At 42.4% G+C, this 17,229-nt stretch overlaps 7 non-coding genes across 7 annotated transcripts; all 7 read left to right on the forward strand.

Moving 5' to 3' along the window:
* Positions 1–19: 19 nt before the first annotated feature.
* Positions 20–92, forward strand: trnaf-gaa (transfer RNA phenylalanine (anticodon GAA)). The gene has a single exon. It is a non-coding gene; the product is annotated as a tRNA-Phe (tRNA).
* A 313-nt stretch (positions 93–405) lies between these two features.
* On the forward strand, positions 406–478 carry trnaf-gaa (transfer RNA phenylalanine (anticodon GAA)). The gene has a single exon. It is a non-coding gene; the product is annotated as a tRNA-Phe (tRNA).
* A 321-nt stretch (positions 479–799) lies between these two features.
* On the forward strand, positions 800–872 carry trnaf-gaa (transfer RNA phenylalanine (anticodon GAA)). Its single transcript has one exon. It is a non-coding gene; the product is annotated as a tRNA-Phe (tRNA).
* A 320-nt stretch (positions 873–1,192) lies between these two features.
* trnaf-gaa (transfer RNA phenylalanine (anticodon GAA)) lies at positions 1,193–1,265 on the forward strand. Its single transcript has one exon. It is a non-coding gene; the product is annotated as a tRNA-Phe (tRNA).
* Positions 1,266–1,586: 321 nt separating this feature from the next.
* On the forward strand, positions 1,587–1,659 carry trnaf-gaa (transfer RNA phenylalanine (anticodon GAA)). Its single transcript has one exon. It is a non-coding gene; the product is annotated as a tRNA-Phe (tRNA).
* A 313-nt stretch (positions 1,660–1,972) lies between these two features.
* Positions 1,973–2,045, forward strand: trnaf-gaa (transfer RNA phenylalanine (anticodon GAA)). The gene has a single exon. It is a non-coding gene; the product is annotated as a tRNA-Phe (tRNA).
* A 320-nt stretch (positions 2,046–2,365) lies between these two features.
* trnaf-gaa (transfer RNA phenylalanine (anticodon GAA)) lies at positions 2,366–2,438 on the forward strand. Its single transcript has one exon. It is a non-coding gene; the product is annotated as a tRNA-Phe (tRNA).
* Positions 2,439–17,229: the final 14,791 nt, after the last annotated feature.

A 17,229-nucleotide genomic window follows, 5' to 3' on the forward strand; every position in this document is an offset into this window, starting at 1 on the left:
GTATTAATCCAAAAGTTGTGCCGAAATAGCTCAGTTGGGAGAGCGTTAGACTGAAGATCTAAAGGTCCCTGGTTCGATCCCTGGTTTCGGCAGAATGTAGATTTCTTTGGTGGACAACTTGCTCAATGGTTGAACATGATGACTCCAAGGTTGTGAGCAAATATCTAAATGCCCCTTGTTTGACTTGGGTAGCAGTTATCTTACGAAAGAGGAGAAGTTGCTCAATGGTTATGCTTGTTAGTTTGTGAATTTGGACAACATTTGTTATAACTGCTGACTTAAGGCAGTGAAGTTGTGTGGCATCTACTGTTGTGGACTATTTAAACGTTAGTTGTACTTTCTCAGAAGTCTGTCATACCCTACATATATTACTTAGTTTTACGTTTGTATTAAGCCAAAAGTTGTGCCGAAATAGCTCAGTTGGGAGAGCGTTAGACTGAAGATCTAAAGGTCCCTGATTCGATCCCTGGTTTCGGCAGAATGTAGATTTCTTTGATGGACAACTTGCTCAATGGTTGAACATGATGACTCCAAGGTTGTGAACAAATATCTAAATGCCCCTTGTTTGACTTGGGTAGCAGGTATCTTACTAAAGTGGAGAAGTTGCTCAATGGATATGCTTGTTGACGCGTAGTTTGTAAATGTGGACAACATTTGTTATAGCTGCTGACTTAAGGCAGTGAAGTTGTGTGGCATCTACTGTTGTGGACTGTTTAAACGTTAGTTGTACTTTCTCAGAAGTCTGTCATACGCTGCATATATTACTTAGTTTTACGTTTGTATTAAACCAAAAAGTTGTGCCGAAATAGCTCAGTTGGGAGAGCGTTAGACTGAAGATCTAAAGGTCCCTGGTTCGATCCCTGGTTTCGGCAGAATGTAGATTTCTTTGGTGGACAACTTGCTCATTGGTTGAACATGCTGACTCTAAGGTTGTGAGCAAATATCTAAATGCCCCTTTTTGACTTGGGTAGCAAGTATCTTACTAAAGTGGAGAAGTTGCTCAATGGATATGCTTGTTGACGCGTAGTTTGCAAATGTGGACAACATTTGTTAAAGCTGCTGACTTAAGGCAGTGAAATTGTGTGGCATCTACTGGTGTGGACTATTTAAACGTTAGTTGTACTTTCTCAGAAGTCTGTCATACCCTGCATATATTACTTAGTTTTACGTTTGTATTAAACCAAAAAGTTGTGCCGAAATAGCTCAGTTGGGAGAGCGTTAGACTGAAGATCTAAAGGTCCCTGGTTCGATCCCTGGTTTCGGCAGAATGTAGATTTCTTTGGTGGACAACTTGCTCATTGGTTGAACATGCTGACTCTAAGGTTGTGAGCAAATATCTAAATGCCCCTTTTTGACTTGGGTAGCAAGTATCTTACTAAAGTGGAGAAGTTGCTCAATGGATATGCTTGTTGACGCGTAGTTTGCAAATGTGAACAACATTTGTTAAAGCTGCTGACTTAAGGCAGTGAAATTGTGTGGCATCTACTGGTGTGGACTATTTAAACGTTAGTTGTACTTTCTCAGAAGTCTGTCATACCCTGCATATATTACTTAGTTTTACGTTTGTATTAAACAAAAAAAGTTGTGCCGAAATAGCTCAGTTGGGAGAGCGTTAGACTGAAGATTTAAAGGTCCCTGGTTTGATCCCTGATTTCGGCACAACGTAGATTTCGTTGGTGGACAACTTGCTCAATGCTTGAACATGATGACTCTAAGGTTGTGAGCAAATATCTAAATGCCCCTTGTTTGACTTGGGTAGCAGTTATCTTACGAAAGAGGAGAAGTTGCTCAATGGTTATGCTTGTTAGTTTGTGAATTTGGACAACATTTACTATAACTGCTGACTTAAGGCAGTGAAGTTGTGTGGCATCTACTGTTGTGGACTATTTAAACGTTAGTTGTACTTTCTCAGAAGTCTGTCATACCCTCCATATATTACTTAGTTTTACGTTTGTATTAAACCAAAAGTTGTGCCGAAATAGCTCAGTTGGGAGAGCGTTAGACTGAAGATCTAAAGGTCCCTGGTTCAATCCCTGGTTTTGGCAGAATGTAGATTTCTTTGGTGGACAACTTGCTCAATGGTTGAACATGATGACTCCAAGGTTGTGAGCAAATATCTAAATGCCCCTTGTTTGACTTGGGTAGCAGGTATCTTACTAAAGAGGAGAAGTTGCTCAATGGATATGCTTGTTGATGCGTAGTTTGCAAATGTGGACAACATTTGTTATAGCTGCTGACTTAAGGGAGTGAAATTGTGTGGCATCTACTGGTGTGGACTATTTAAACGTTAGTTGTACTTTCTCAGAAGTCTGTCATACCCTGCATATATTACTTAGTTTTACGTTTGTATTAAAACAAAAGTTGTGCCGAAATAGCTCAGTTGGGAGAGCGTTAGACTGAAGATCTAAAGGTCCCTGGTTCGATCCCTGGTTTCGGCAGAATGTAGATTTCTTTGGTGGACAACTTGCTCAATGGTTGAACATGATGACTCCAAGGTTGTGAGCAAATATCTAAATGCCCCTTGTTTGACTTGGGTAGCAGGTATCTTACTAAAGTGGAGAAGTTGCTCAATGGATATGCTTGTTGACGCGTAGTTTGTAAATGTGGACAACATTTGTTATAGCTGCTGACTTAAGGCAGTGAAGTTGTGTGGCATCTACTGTTGTGGACTATTTAAACGTTAGTTGTACTTTCTCAGAAGTCTGTCATACGCTGCATATATTACTTAGTTTTACGTTTTACGTCTGTCATACCTATAGATGCCAGCGATTATTCAATTATTCGAATATTCGTTACAGTCTCCATAATCGAATATTATTTTTAAAAATCGATTTTATTTATATATATTTTTTTATTATTTATGTATTTTTTTTTTTCTGGCTTAGTTTCAACCAAAATATATATAAAATATATATATATTTTTAATTATAAATAAACGGTGAACTGTTATGATACGATGCATGTGATGTCAGATAGTAACTACAAAAAAATCTAAAAAAAATCGCAGGCTACGCAAATAAATTCATGTGTCTGTTGTGATTTGTGATTCGTCCACATTTAGACCAAGCGTCACACTCTGCCGCCTATAGAGAGGCGAAGTCCCTCCCTTTCCGGGAGCCTCCATGGGACCCCGGAAACGTAAAATTATACATTGAAGTCAATGGAGAGAGAAAGGTTATCTTTTGATCCCGTTTGAATTGTGCCACGAATGACACATATGATGTTTGTCAATTTAAAAGAATATTTTGCAAGTCAACATTTTTTAAATGTGTCGTAAAACTGTGAAGTGACACATTTTTTTGTGTGAAACCGCTGAGTGAACTACAGGTCTCTAGTCTCGCACAATACGCGTCACCATCACAAAGACGGCCGTCACGTTAGCAAATTTCACCTGTTTCTTTCAGAATGAGAATAAAAGTATAAAATGAGGTGAACATCACTACAAGTCTGGACACGTTGAGAGCTGTACATACACGAAAGGGGAGTTAGTCGGTTCTGTAAGAGCAGCGGGACCGGCTTTACAAGGTTTCGGTGAGTAATATGAGTGCAATGTGTAACGTTAATGTCAGCTAGGCTAGCTAACATTAGCTAACAAGGTACACTAACGTGTTTTGTTTCAGTAACTAGTTTTCTCCTTAAGAACTTCGTGGTCTCTGTGTATGCTGTGGACAGTGTTGGGAAAGTTCACTTTCTACATGAACTAGTTCAGTTCACAGTTCACATATTTTAAAATGAACTAGTTCAGTTCATAGATAGTTCATAATTCAAAATGTTGAACTAAAGTTCATGGTTTCAAAAATGAACTAATTTATAGTTCATAGTTATTTTTTCAATACGTTGCTGCGAGCTATTATTTGTCTCCTGTACGATGTTAATAGGCCATTTCAATTTTTACAATATCCTCAGAGGGCCGTACAAGTTATTGACCTCTGCTTAAAAAAACTAAAATCACAGCCCATTCATTTCATTCTGTGCAAAGAAAAAGCAACCTCTTAATCCAGATATCTCACCATGACTCGCGTATGTATGCACGTGCACGGTGTGGCGTGACCACCAAAACAGAAATATCTGGACACAAGATGTGTGCAAATGTATTTAGTTTCCTATCCATGTGAACATGATTTAAGTGGAGGGGGGACCTAACCTCCTCTAGGGGGGTCTGGGGGGCATGCTCCCCTGGGAAGATTTTTTTTAAATGTTGAAGTTAAAAGCATCAATCTGGTGCACTTTGAGAGCAACATTAGGAGATCGATGGACACATCTCTCAACACCCAGATGAAACAGAACTGTAAACAGATTTTCTTTTAATTTATGGATATTTGACAAATCACTCCCCTTTCAAACTGTATTCTTCTTTATTAATAACTGTCATATAGTATTTTATACCTGTTTACTTTATTCTCTTTTTTTTATAACTATAATGATCATATAAAGATGTGCCTTTACCTCACTGGTTGTAGACAAAGCTTCTTATATTCGTTAGCATAGCTAGCTAACCAGATGCTAATGATAACAACAAAGTTATTGACTGTATGACAGATGAGCAGATCGCTTCTGGGCTTTCAACTAAAGACACAGACACGCAGAAACTGCGGCATGTGTATGGACTTTCTGCAATTTCTGAAGTGCTGGAGTGGCGTTCTGGTGCTCTCCGTCAGAACTGCACCCCTGTCAGTCGAGACATATACCACGTGATGACACGTTAGGCTCGTGTTGTGTTCAAGGACCCTGATCTTGGCCAGGAAAAACAGGCACTCACTTGTTTAATTTTTTTGCGGTCTAGATTTCTTTCATTTTTTTATTTTTTGCGTGTGTTTATAAATTACCTCGAGGGCCGTACCAAATTGTTTCGCGGGCCGTATACGGAGGCCGTAGATTCCCCACCCCTGCCGTAGAGTCTCATTCTGAGCGAGTGCTGCTGCAGCTGCTCTCGGCTTCGTCCATACTAATTCATTCATTCATTCAATGCTCGCCGGTTGTGCGGTTCCACATTGTTTGTTGTGAGGAGTCTGATATATTTAGTATATTTATATTTTAGTGCGACAGCCAGGGGTGACAGGCGCGTACGCGTCACAGGCAGCTTGCTGTTGCCAAATTGGGTAGTTTTCCGCATTATTTTGAAGCCTGTTTACGGTGTGTTTTAACTGGGTTTTCGGCTGAAAGGCATATGAAATCTGGCACACTTTTGAACGCCGTTATAATACAGTGCTGAGAATGAACGCACTTTTGAACGCCGTTATACAGCGCTGAGAATGAACGCGTTCTCAATTACGTTCATCTAGCGGAAATACAGTACGTTCAGTTCACGTTCGCCCAAAATATGAACGCGTTCATGAACGATCGTTCATTGAACGTGTTCAGGTACATCACTGGCTGTGGATAACATTAGTGTTCACAAGAACAAGGTACACTCCCGTGTTTTGTTTTAGTTGCTCTTCAGATTGAAGCGGCCAGTTTTATATCGACTATACTGTATGTGTGATCTCCTTTTACATCTCGTTGTGTCATTTGAGTTTATTTTCTGTGTGTAGATTCAAGGGTTTTGGTTATCTTGTCAATTTGTTTGGTTATCCAGGCACAGCTGTGTGTGACTCCCTCTGGTACACTGGTATGTGTTTTCCTAATGTAGAGAGCATTGATTAATTAATAAACTACACACTGAGTCTAGATCCTGACCAAATCCTTTTTTATTGTTGATCAAATGTTTTTCAAAAATGTATTCATATACATTTAGAAAAATACAATGTACAATCACAACCAGTAGTAGTAGTAGTAGTAGTAGTAGTAGTAGTAGTAGAACCTTTATTTATCCAGGAAAATCAATTAAGAACAAATTCTTATTTACAATGATGACCTGACAGGAGGCAAAGGCTTCCTGAGGGGATGGGGTTTGGGAGGAAATAAAAAGACACACTCCGGGCACTACAGAACCCAGGAGACAACACAAACACATAGAGCAAAGATGACAGGCATAGCAGTTGAACATATAAAAACTCTAAAACAATATTGCTGTGGTTCAATCAGTCATTAAAATCAGCATCAGGCAAAGCAGCTACATGTGTGTACCAGGGTGTCAATAATAGTGACATTGAAGGTGCGGGGGGAGACAAAGGTTTTCATTTTTAATGTTTTTTGAATGGTATTCCAGCTATCTGCCGCTGCAAACTGAAAGGCGGAGCGGCCAAAGGATGTATGGGCTTTAGGGATCTTTAGCAGGATGCTTGTAGCTGACTGGGTGTTGTGCGTTGGGGGTGTGCGGAGTTGCAGTAATTGTGTGAGGTAGAAGGGGGTGAGGCCTAGGAGTGTTTTGTAAACAAACATCAGCCAGTGGATGTTGCGTCTGGTCTCAAGAGAGGGCCAGTTAGCCAGAGAGTACAGGTCACAGTGGTGTGTCCTGTAGGGGGCATTGGTGGCGAAGCGGTTGGCGGAGTGATACAGAACGTCTAAATGATCGAGAGCTCCTTTACACGCCGAGCGGTAGATGGTATCACCGTAGTCGAACAGAGGAAGGACAGTAATCTGGACCAGAGAGAGTTTAGCAGATGAAGTGAATGAGGAGCGATTCCTGTATAGAAAGCTGAGTCTAGCTTTAACCTTGGTCTGAATTTTGGAGAGATGTTCTTTGAATGACAGATTACTGTCAATCCAAAATCCAAGGTATTTATAAGATTTAACTATTTCGAGGTCCCGGCCATCGGCGGTCACAATAGTGCCAGTTTGGGAGGCACCACTGCGGCCAAACCACATGATCTTGGTTTTAGTGGTGTTCAGGACCAGGCCAAGGGCAGAGAGATGTGACTGGATTCTCTGAAAACTATCCTGAAGAGTTGTCAGGACAGTATCCGGGGAAGGGCCAGCAGTGTACAGAATCGTGTCATCAGCATATAGGTGGATAGAGGAGTTGCCCACTGATTTCTCCATGTCATTTATATGTAATGAGAATAGGATGGGTGCTAGAATAGAGCCTTGTGGTACTCCCTTAGAGATGGATAGGGGCTGTGTCATCAGATTTTCAGATTTTACACACTGGGTGCGCATAGACAGGTAGTTTTCAAACCAGGCTATCGATTGGTTAGTGACACCAATGCTTCTAAGCTTTCCCAGAAGCAATTGGTGATCTACAGTGTCGAAGGCTTTGGCAAGATCGATGAAAATGGCAGCACAGTATTGTCTGGAGTCAAGGGCATTGATGATATCATTTAGGACTTTGAGAGTCGCCGTCTCACACCCATGTCCTGCACGGAACCCAGACTGCATGTCAGATAGTATGTTGTAAGTCTTCAGAAACCATGTTAGCTGTTTGCAAACTAACTTTTCGAACACTTTCGCTATACAGGGTAGAATGGATATTGGACGATAGCAGTTGGGGTCAGCATGGTTTCCCCCTTTAAACAAAGGTTGCACTAAAGCTGCCTTCCAGGCAGAAGGTAGCACTGCTGTCTGTATGGACAGATTACAAAGGTGGGAGATAGCTTCTGCAATAAACGGGGCTGCAACTTTAAAAAAGAAGGGGTCTAGCCCATCAAGACCTGCAGGTTTGTTGGGGTCAAGTTTGCTAAGGACCTCCAGCACATCGTTCTCACTAACTTCCTGTAGGCAGAAGCTGTGACGTGGGGCTGCGCTAGAGGGGCTGAGTGGCGGAGTGTTGGTGGGGGGCTTAGGAGGCGCTATAGAGCCAAATAGGTTCCCACATTTAACAAAGTGCTGGTTAAAGAGCTCTGCTATGCGTTCATTACCGGTGACTACTATGTCCTCAATAACGAGGGAGTTAGGGAGATGAGAGGATGGGGGTTTATTCTCCATCTCTTTCACTGTTTTCCAGAATGTCCTTGGATTGGATCCACAGAGGTTGAATTGATTATGGAAGTAATCAACCTTGGCTTTGCGGATAGCCTGTATAGATTTATTTCTAATTTTCCTGAATGATAGCCAATTGTCGTGGGATTTTGAGTGACGAGCCCTGCGCCAGGTGGAGTTCTTGAAGTGAAGCAGTTCAGCTAAATCTCGGTTAAACCAAGGACTGCATCGGTTTTTTATCCTCATTTTTTTATGGGAGCATGTTTATTGATTACCATACTAAAGGAGTCATAAAAGAAGGACCATGCAGCATCGATGTCAGGGATCAAGCTAATTCTGTCCCACTTGATAGCAGCCAGGTCGTAGAGGAAGGCTTGTTCGTTGAAATGTTTCAGTATTCGTCTGTGAGTGGTAAGAACTGGCTGTTTAATTATGCCACCATTACGAATGCAGCCAATAAGACAGTGGTCACTGAGATCGCTACAGAAGACGCCAGTTTTGTACCTGTCAGGGTTATTTGTGAGGATGACATCAAGGAGGGTGGCTTTTTCTGGATTTTTGGTGTCATACCGTGTAGGAGTAAGGATAATCTGCGAGAGATTAAGAGAGTCCCATTGTTTTTGGACCTGCGCAGGAGGGTTGAGCATGTCCCAGTTTAGATCCCCCATTAGTACAAACTCAGAATGAGTGTGGGGTGCCAGGAGGGTGCTGAGAGTAGGTAGGGTACATGCTGGGGCAGAGGGCGGGCGATAGCAGCCAGCGACTGTCAGTGTAGAGTTATTTGCCAGTTTAATGGTTACGATAAGTAGGTCAAATTGTTTGGGGACAGATTTACTAGTGGCGATAGAACACTGGAGGTGTTGCTTTGTGAATATGACTACTCCACCAGCTTTAGATGATCTATCCTGCCTAAATACATTATAACCAGCGATGCCGATATCAGAGTCTGGGATATTCTTCTTCAGCCAAGACTCAATGATGACAAGCACCTCCGGATTTGAGCTGTGAACGAGTACTTTTATCTGGTCAATTTTTGGCAGTAAGCTTCTAGCATTTACATGTAGAAAACCTAAAGCTTGTACAACACACATTACAAAAAATACAGAAAAAACAAACAATAACAACAATCAGACAAAACTATGGAAAAATAAACCCTCCCACCCCCAGATCCGGACCATCCTTGTATTATTGCTCATTCAATCTATTATAGCATGCTAACAAACATGGTACTTAATTTATTTTTACAGATCTGCATGGGAGAGGATGGCACGATGCAGAGCGCTGTCTGTGATTGTGCACGGGGGATGTACAAATGCAGCCACGCTGCAGCATTGGCAATATGTGCCATGTGGCAGATCAGCTCCACAGATGTTGAGTGCCAGTGGAGGAAGCCTGGCACTTCCAAAGTAGTCCAGCCGGTGTCTCAACTTTACCAACAGTGAGAGGAGACATACAACCCACTGGCCAGAGACATCGCCACTCAGGATGTAGACTGGTTCAGTTCTGCACTGAGGGGCGCACAGTGTGGCATGGCATGGCTTCACCTGAGCCAGAGCCGCGGCCTCAACATCAGGCCATTGTCACCGTGCCGGAGCTGGTGAAGGGGCGTGGGGGTCGGGGGCTTGAGGCAATTCTTGCCTCAATGCGACTGAGCAGAGACCAGCAAGCTGCCATCCAGACAGCCACCGGAGGACAGCGGACAAATCCTCTGGCAGTTACACAGGCGGGGCAGGTTGACAGCCAGCAAGTTTGGTGCTGTGCTGCGGTCGGGACTTTCATCCACTCCATGCGCGTCCCTCATGAAGAGGGTGCTCGGGGGGTACAACTTGGACGGAGTCATGGCTGTCAACTGGGGGGTTGTAAACGAGGCCGAAGGGGTGAAGGCTTTTGTGCAGGCCTATCAGGAGACAGTGTTCGAGTCTGGTCTCTTTGTGAGTGAGTCGGTGTTTTGGGAGCATCCCCCGATGGACTTGTGCAGCCATCTGCCCTGCTGGAGGTGAAGTGTCCACCATCATTATATAGGATATATATATATTTGTATACATATCTGTAAATTGTATAATTTTATTTGATTTAAAAGTCTTTTTGATCTCTCTGTCTATAAACACAAACTGAGTAAGATTGACAATAAAGTTGACTTTGAAAAATATATATATATTCTTTATGAAAATAGTTGACTGTTGGAGAAATGAATCCAAATGAAACGTTGGACTGAACTACAACTACGCCTTTAAATCTCTACGGACTGTTTTTCAGTGGGATGGCAAGTTCCTATCTTTAAACATTTATTAGTTTTTTCTCAGAACAGATTTGATTTTCTGAAGTTAATTTAACTTTGCCGACCATGTAAGGTCATTATTAAAAAGGTACAATCAATTTGTTTAGGGTTGAATAAAATAATGATAAACATTTCATCTGGATAATTTACTGACAGAATAAGAAACTCAATGATGCTCTACTCACCTGTTCCTTTTTATAAAGTGAAACCGTTGAAACGATAGATTTTAGTAAACTTAAAAACAACCTTCTCCAAAAGCTATCAAGGAATATACCGAATACTTATTTTAGAACTTTATTACATATTTTTATATAAATAGTGTGAGTGATCCATAATTGACAGAAGCTTGTGTTTACACTGACCTGTTACATTACATTACATTTAGCTGACGCTTTTATCCAAAGCGACTTACAATAAGTACATTCGACCAGGAAGACACAACCTTGAGGAAAACAGAATCATATAAGTACATCAGGTTTACTCTGTTACTCATATATTAATGTCTTTGTAACTTCAGTAAACCACTACCTCACTAATTTCTTTCATTCATCACGGTTCAGTAAACTAAGTGATACATGCACCAGTTTAATAATTATAATAACGTAGGATTGCAACTCTTTGAAACTGTAGGTGGCTCTTAAAAGAGCCGTTGTGTTTGGGTGTGCTGGTCTCAGGTCAGTCTAAGCCCTCTCTCGCGGATGCAGCTGGGGGGCAGCTACATGGATGTCGGTGCAGTCCACAATCATTGTGCAGTTGAAGGCAGAATTAATTTATTATTGACTCCGAATGAAGCACAACTTCATGTCATACAATACATTGACTTTATTTGTAATTGTGTAAAAAAATAAAGCATTGATTAGCAAGCAGGACCTGCAGGAACAGAGCATGGTGATGGATGGAGCTGAGAAGAGAGAAGAATAAAGAAAACGGATCAACTTCATTATCAGATATTAAAAATTCAATTTCAAAACAAGTTGCCGCTCCTACAGTTTTCTAGTGTGTAAAGATGATTTCACATGACCTATGCAAAATATCACACTCAATACATGTGTGTCTCTGGGGGGTGCATTGTGCCTTTGATGTATATAAATAATATACCATAACCAAATACTATTACGTACAGTGGAAATCAGGTTGCCAGAGCAGGTCAGTCCAGTGTGCATGTTCCTCAGGGTCTCAGCAGTTACAGGTGAGGGAAAGGAAATGAAAGAGAAAAAGGTCAGTAACAACACCTTAAAGTAACAACACTTTGAATAATTATCTCTTTTAATAATGTTCTATCAGTAATCACTCAACTACTGTCTTTACAACAAACAGATTGACTCACTATCATCACAATGAAACACGTCCAGAAGAATGGACCACAGATGGAAATTAGCTATTAGCTATAATCTGGCATATTGCATCTCTTCTCTTTGCTGAGATTAATGTTTTTGTATGCATGGTCTTTCTATAAATAAATACATGTCATGCAAAGCTGCCTGCCTGCCTTCCTTCCTTGCACTCTCCCTGAACTGCCTGATCTTTTAATGTTCAATGTTAACCATTTGAGCAGATAGCATGAAGTAGAAAAGATCGCAGATGCTAATGTGCCGTTAGCCTACCTCCCGCCCCCTTAGCACCTGGTGGAGGGGGCGATAGGCTCCTCTTCAAATGTTTCACAAAATACTTACCATCATGACTACTCTTACTGTTTAACATTTGGGTTCACTTCATGTTAAGGCTAATACAAATGACAAGGCTAAGTAATGTGATGCTAACTAACGTGCTCGCTACTAGCTATGTAGCTAGCTTGACTGTGTTCCATGCAAAACATGTGTATTACCTGATATGTTTGGTCCAACGACTCCTGGTCCTTTCATCAGACGGGAAGCGATAGAACGAGCTATGATCTATAAGTATGATCACTTATGTGATTACAACCTGGTACAAAGCACACAGGCATCTTGTAAAAGTGAATTTATTTTTAGCAATCTCTTATTTATTGGAGGGAATAAATCAGTTATGAGATCTTCTTCTTCTTCGCTTTAATTACGAGTTGCAACCACTTGGAGCATTATCGCCTGTGACATCACTTACGCGAGCCAGAATGGGATTTGTAGTCTTTGTAGTCGCGTATTTTTCATAGTCTTATATTTCAACAGTTTTACGACAAAATGTGACTTTTTTGACATGGAACTTATTGTTTAAGATTGACAAACATCATATGTGTAGTTTGTGGCACAATTCAAACGGGATCAAAAGATACGTTTTCTCTCTCCATTGAATTCAATGTACATTTTTTGCTTCCGGGGTCCCATGGGCCGGAAGTAGATGGGCGTGACTTCGCCTCTCTATTCTGGATTTGTTTATTGTGCATTGTGCATTCTGTAGACTCCCATTTCTGTTTGAATTACAAAATGGACATCAGAAATTGGCTTAAAAGAACTAAGGATTTATTAAAACGAAATAGCGATGAAAGAGCTGCAGCCGATGGTGCTGCTGGCGACCCTGCACCTGCCGTTGCAGCAGCACGCCTTAATGTCACAAGCTTGACCTCGGCAAACCCCGGGGCTTAGTTAGCGAGCCCAAGCCTTGACTCATCAAGCCACCAACGCTGTCCTCCGAGGCACAGCTCCTTGTGCCCCTACCATCACCACCTGCGTTGCCACACCCTGTACCACACCCGCCAGCATCCTCCTCCTCCGTGCCGGTGCCTCCACTACAGACGCTACCTTGCAGCACATCAACAGATGCTATTGGGCCAGCAACCGCTCAAAGACCAACAGCCCCAGATGATCTTGGGGTTAATAAACCCAACCAGGTGAAACTGGATCGTTATCAGGGAGATTGTTTTCATGAAAGAAGCGCACTTTTGCCGCTGCATGGTACAACAGACCATGGCTTGAATATTCTTTAAAAGCAGACGCAGCCTTTTGTTTCCCCTGTAGACAGTTTAAAGTCAATACGTCTTCATCTGATGCGGCTTTTACTGTCAAAGGTTATTGCGACTGGAAACACGCATTACAGACTGATAAAGGACTGCTAAGGCATGCCGCATCAAAAGAACACATTTCATGTGAGAGTGTGTGGAAAGAGAGACAGATAAGCGAGGAAACAAATAAGGAAATGAGTACTTTGGTGCAGATCAGCTGCACGGAGCCGTTATTACGTCAGCTGTCGTTGATATTATAGCTTTTTTAGCTGTCAACCAACTCCCTCTCAGAGGTGACCACGATTCACTCCACAGCATGTCCGAGTCAGGCAGTGGGCTCTTCCTATCGCTGTTTGAGTATATGCTGCAGTACAAAGATGCAGAGTTGGCCGAAATAATGGAAAGCATTCCCCACACAGCAACGTACACCTCTCACGACATGCACAATGCCATAATAGAGCTAACCGCAGTTCATCATCTCCAAGTGCAACGATGAGGAAGCTGACATCCTTAACCAGTGTGCCTTGCTCATGATTCACCAGTGTTTGTGCTGCCACGCAAACAATGTTTCAAAGTGGTTTCTATGTTCCCCTTTATTTGTGTATGTATTTGCGATAAGTGTGCATCTTTACGCGATGCTGTTGGCCTTGCTGTTTGATATATATATTGTGCCGCACGTGACAGTTTTGTGTGCCCTCCCATGAAAATCATATGCCCTCCCTTTAGATTTATTCTGGCGCCCGGTCTGCAAGCATCACGTGCTAAATGTGAGCCTTACAGGGAAACAGTAGAGCCAGCGGTAGCATGCAGCTAAGCTGCACCCTCTCTTCCTCTAGGCCAGTGGTGCCCAACATGGGGGGCGCCAGGCCTCAGATGATTTGCGGCTAAATATTATATTTAGACTTTTTTTTTTTTTTTTTAAAAGATGTATACATATAATTGTAACGCAATATATGATTGTCACTAAAGGCCTTGTCTCTACATTACAATAAAATATAAAAAAGAATTTATTCATTCATTCGAATACAAATTCAAGTTAGTATAGGCATAAAAAGACAGAAATGTATAATTGTTTCTTTAATAGAAATGTTTCTTCTGCCCCTAAAGTGTCCAAACCAGGCTTTTCTGGATAAGCGCATTTTTAAAACATAGACATTGTCCATGCCGGTTTCAGTTGGATTATTTGTCACAGTTGCTCCGATCAAATCGGTCTCCCCATTTTGTAGATTATTTACGACTTTTGAATCCACATAAACACAACGGCAAAATCCGGCTTACTTTGAGCATGTGTTTTAAACAGTTTAATTCCTTTGTGAATTGTTTCCACTTCCGCGCCGTCCTTTCATTTCTTCATACAGCGGGAATCCAAATGAATTAATCCTCAGTCCAATAACCATCAAAGTCACTCCAATAGTGCTCCTTAATTACGCTTTCATCCTCCTTTAACAAAATACGTTACATTCATCCAGTTTGTGACAGTAGTTGTGGCATTTTTGAGACTTTTAAACTTGAATTACCGCTGAATTACCCCCCCCCCCCTCCCCCTCACACACTAGGGGGCAACTTCCAACAGGTGTCATTTCGGGGGGCCCTTGGGAAAAAAGGTTGGGAACCCCTGCTCTAGGCGACTGAAGCGCTGAGTGACCGAGGTTATCGACCCGAAGAGCCCCTCCGTGGACACGGGGGCTCCAAGGAGATCCTCTCGGTCCTTCTTGGATAGGGCTGTGAGTCCTAACCACACGTGATGCGACGCCACCGTGGCCAAGGACATCACCCGCCCCGCTGCGGCGGCCACCCCATGGATCAGATTGTTCATCTCTAACCAATGCAGCGGTCCGTATAATCGCTCCCGTCCTGAGGCGGGAGGGCGGGGGTGTCCGTCTGAGGGGTAATCAGGGAGACACCCAACACGCCGAGATTATTCGCCACATCTGCCATCTGTGCCCTGAGCCTGATTATTTGATCTAGATATTCTAAGGTGATGGGCCGCCAGGCTCTCATCGAGGGGGGGGCACACCGGGACACGCCGTGTCCAAGCGGCCCTGCACCCTGATGATACCTGCCATGGCTGCTATTGGAGCCTTCGTCCTCAATGGCTGCCGCCACGTCGCCTCCACACACTGCCAGCTTTTTCCTTTCTCGCTGACTGCTCAGGTTGTTTAATCCTGCCCGCTGAAAAGAAAAGGATGACAGTCAGGAGGCCAGGCCTCCTTTTATACAGTGAGATGCACGCACATTCAGGTAGGCCCGCCCCGGGGCCAGCTACGTTTATAGAAGTCTCAGTGGATGAATGCTTGCATGACATGATCAAGGGGTAGTACCCATAAATTCCAGTAGAGGGCGGAGCCTGTGTGAGATATAACAACCCAGTCTCACAAAAAAACGTGTAATAACTACGTTGGTCCACAACTTGGAACGTAGTATTTCTACAAAAACGCCTCTGAAATTGTAAGATCCCCACGTTTTTTTTCACCATTCATTCCAATGGCTATGTCACGTGATCTTCAAATTTCTCCCTGCAGAAAAAAAAAACATGGCCGAACTTCGTTTTATTCTCAGTGGAAAATGCCTATTTTAAGTTAAGGTTAGTTTGGCCATTAAATTGCGTTTTGATGTAATTTGATGCGATAAATATGAGTTGTTATTTCAGATTATGTGTGCAGTGGATGTACATGGTCTTTAGTTTGCTAGTTATTACGAAGATTACTTCAGGAAATTGTGTCTATACAACGTTTTCATTGTTACCAAGGTGGTTGCTAGGGACGCTGCTATCGATATTATTTCTGTTATGTTGTGTAACTGTTTAATGGTGTTATCTTTATTGCTACTCCATTCCCCGTCCATTTATAGTGTTGGTCCACAGCGCAAACGTATTAGTTTAACAAAATACGCATCTAAAATTGTGGCATAGATACGTTATTTTCTGCTGTGCAATTCTCCATTTACTCAACAATAACACATAATTATCCTTGTGTTTATTTATTTGTTTGATTAATAAACACAAGTTGGAGTCCGTCAGGACCGAGGGTCGGAGCAGCTCATTTGCTTTAGAGAATATTACACCCGGAAGTAAGTATTCTCTCCACTTCGCTTGACAAACCCTGTGATAGTCCTCAAGCTCTGATTGGATGTTTGAGTGTGCTCCGAGGGTTACGCCGAGCGTCGAACAGCACTTTGAAATGGGATGGTTCCACGGCAGATTGTCCAAAACTGGATTTGAACTGGTCCACCCCGTCCCCCACTCCGTCCCCAGAACTACACATGCTGGCTATTGTGTTTCGCAACATGTTCTCTATCTATGGCACGTCTCTACTGGGAGTTCAATCAGGAGAGACATGATGTATGGAATACATATTTATTATCGGTCACATTATATCAATGAAACATAATGATGACAGTTCATAACAAATGAATGAAATGTTGTTTTGGCGATTAGGCCCAGGTTTTTGTAGGATATCAATCGGGAAGGGAAGAACCGTTTCCGATGAACCCCCCTGGGTCTAGACACTGGTGGTGGTGATAAGTGGTTAGGTCCGGTTGGAAGGGAGAAGGTTAAGCTTGGTTCTGAGTTCAATCAATCGATCAATCAATGTTTAGTCATATAGCCCAATATCACGAATGTTACATTTGTCTCAGTGGTCTTCACAGTGTGTACAGAATATCAGTATGACAATACGACACCCTCTGTCTTTAGACCCTCACATCATACAAGGAAAAACTTCCGAAGAAAACCCAGTTTAAAGGGAAAAATGGGAGAAACCTCAGGGAGAGCAACAGAGGAGGGATCCCTCTCCCAGGACGGACAGACGTGCAATAGATGCCGTGTGTAAATTGAAAAGATAATACATTTGCAACATAGGTAGTCCAAATGTTTGGAAATGCATGTGTGTGCATGCATGGAGTTGAAAGCAGGAGGCGAAGGGGTGGAGGAGGGTTGCGTGTTGACACCTGGAAGACAGCTGATAGAACAGGGGAGAGCATATATAGAGGGCTTAACAGGTGCGATCATTAGGCTTGTAAATGGAGGGGCGTGATAGGTTAGCTGAGGAGTGGCGCTCCCTGTCATTTAGATGCAGGGAGCAAGTATTGCCATGACGAGCAATACGGAGTGTTAGGTCTTCCTGTCTGAACTTGCGCTAAGCTTCATTTCAATCAGGAGAGACATGATGTATGGAATACATATTTATTATCGGTCACATTATATCAATGAAACATAATGATGACAGTTCATAACAAATGA

Source organism: Pseudochaenichthys georgianus, chromosome 9 (assembly GCF_902827115.2).
Source record: "Pseudochaenichthys georgianus chromosome 9, fPseGeo1.2, whole genome shotgun sequence".
Classification (NCBI taxonomy): domain Eukaryota; kingdom Metazoa; phylum Chordata; class Actinopteri; order Perciformes; family Channichthyidae; genus Pseudochaenichthys; species Pseudochaenichthys georgianus.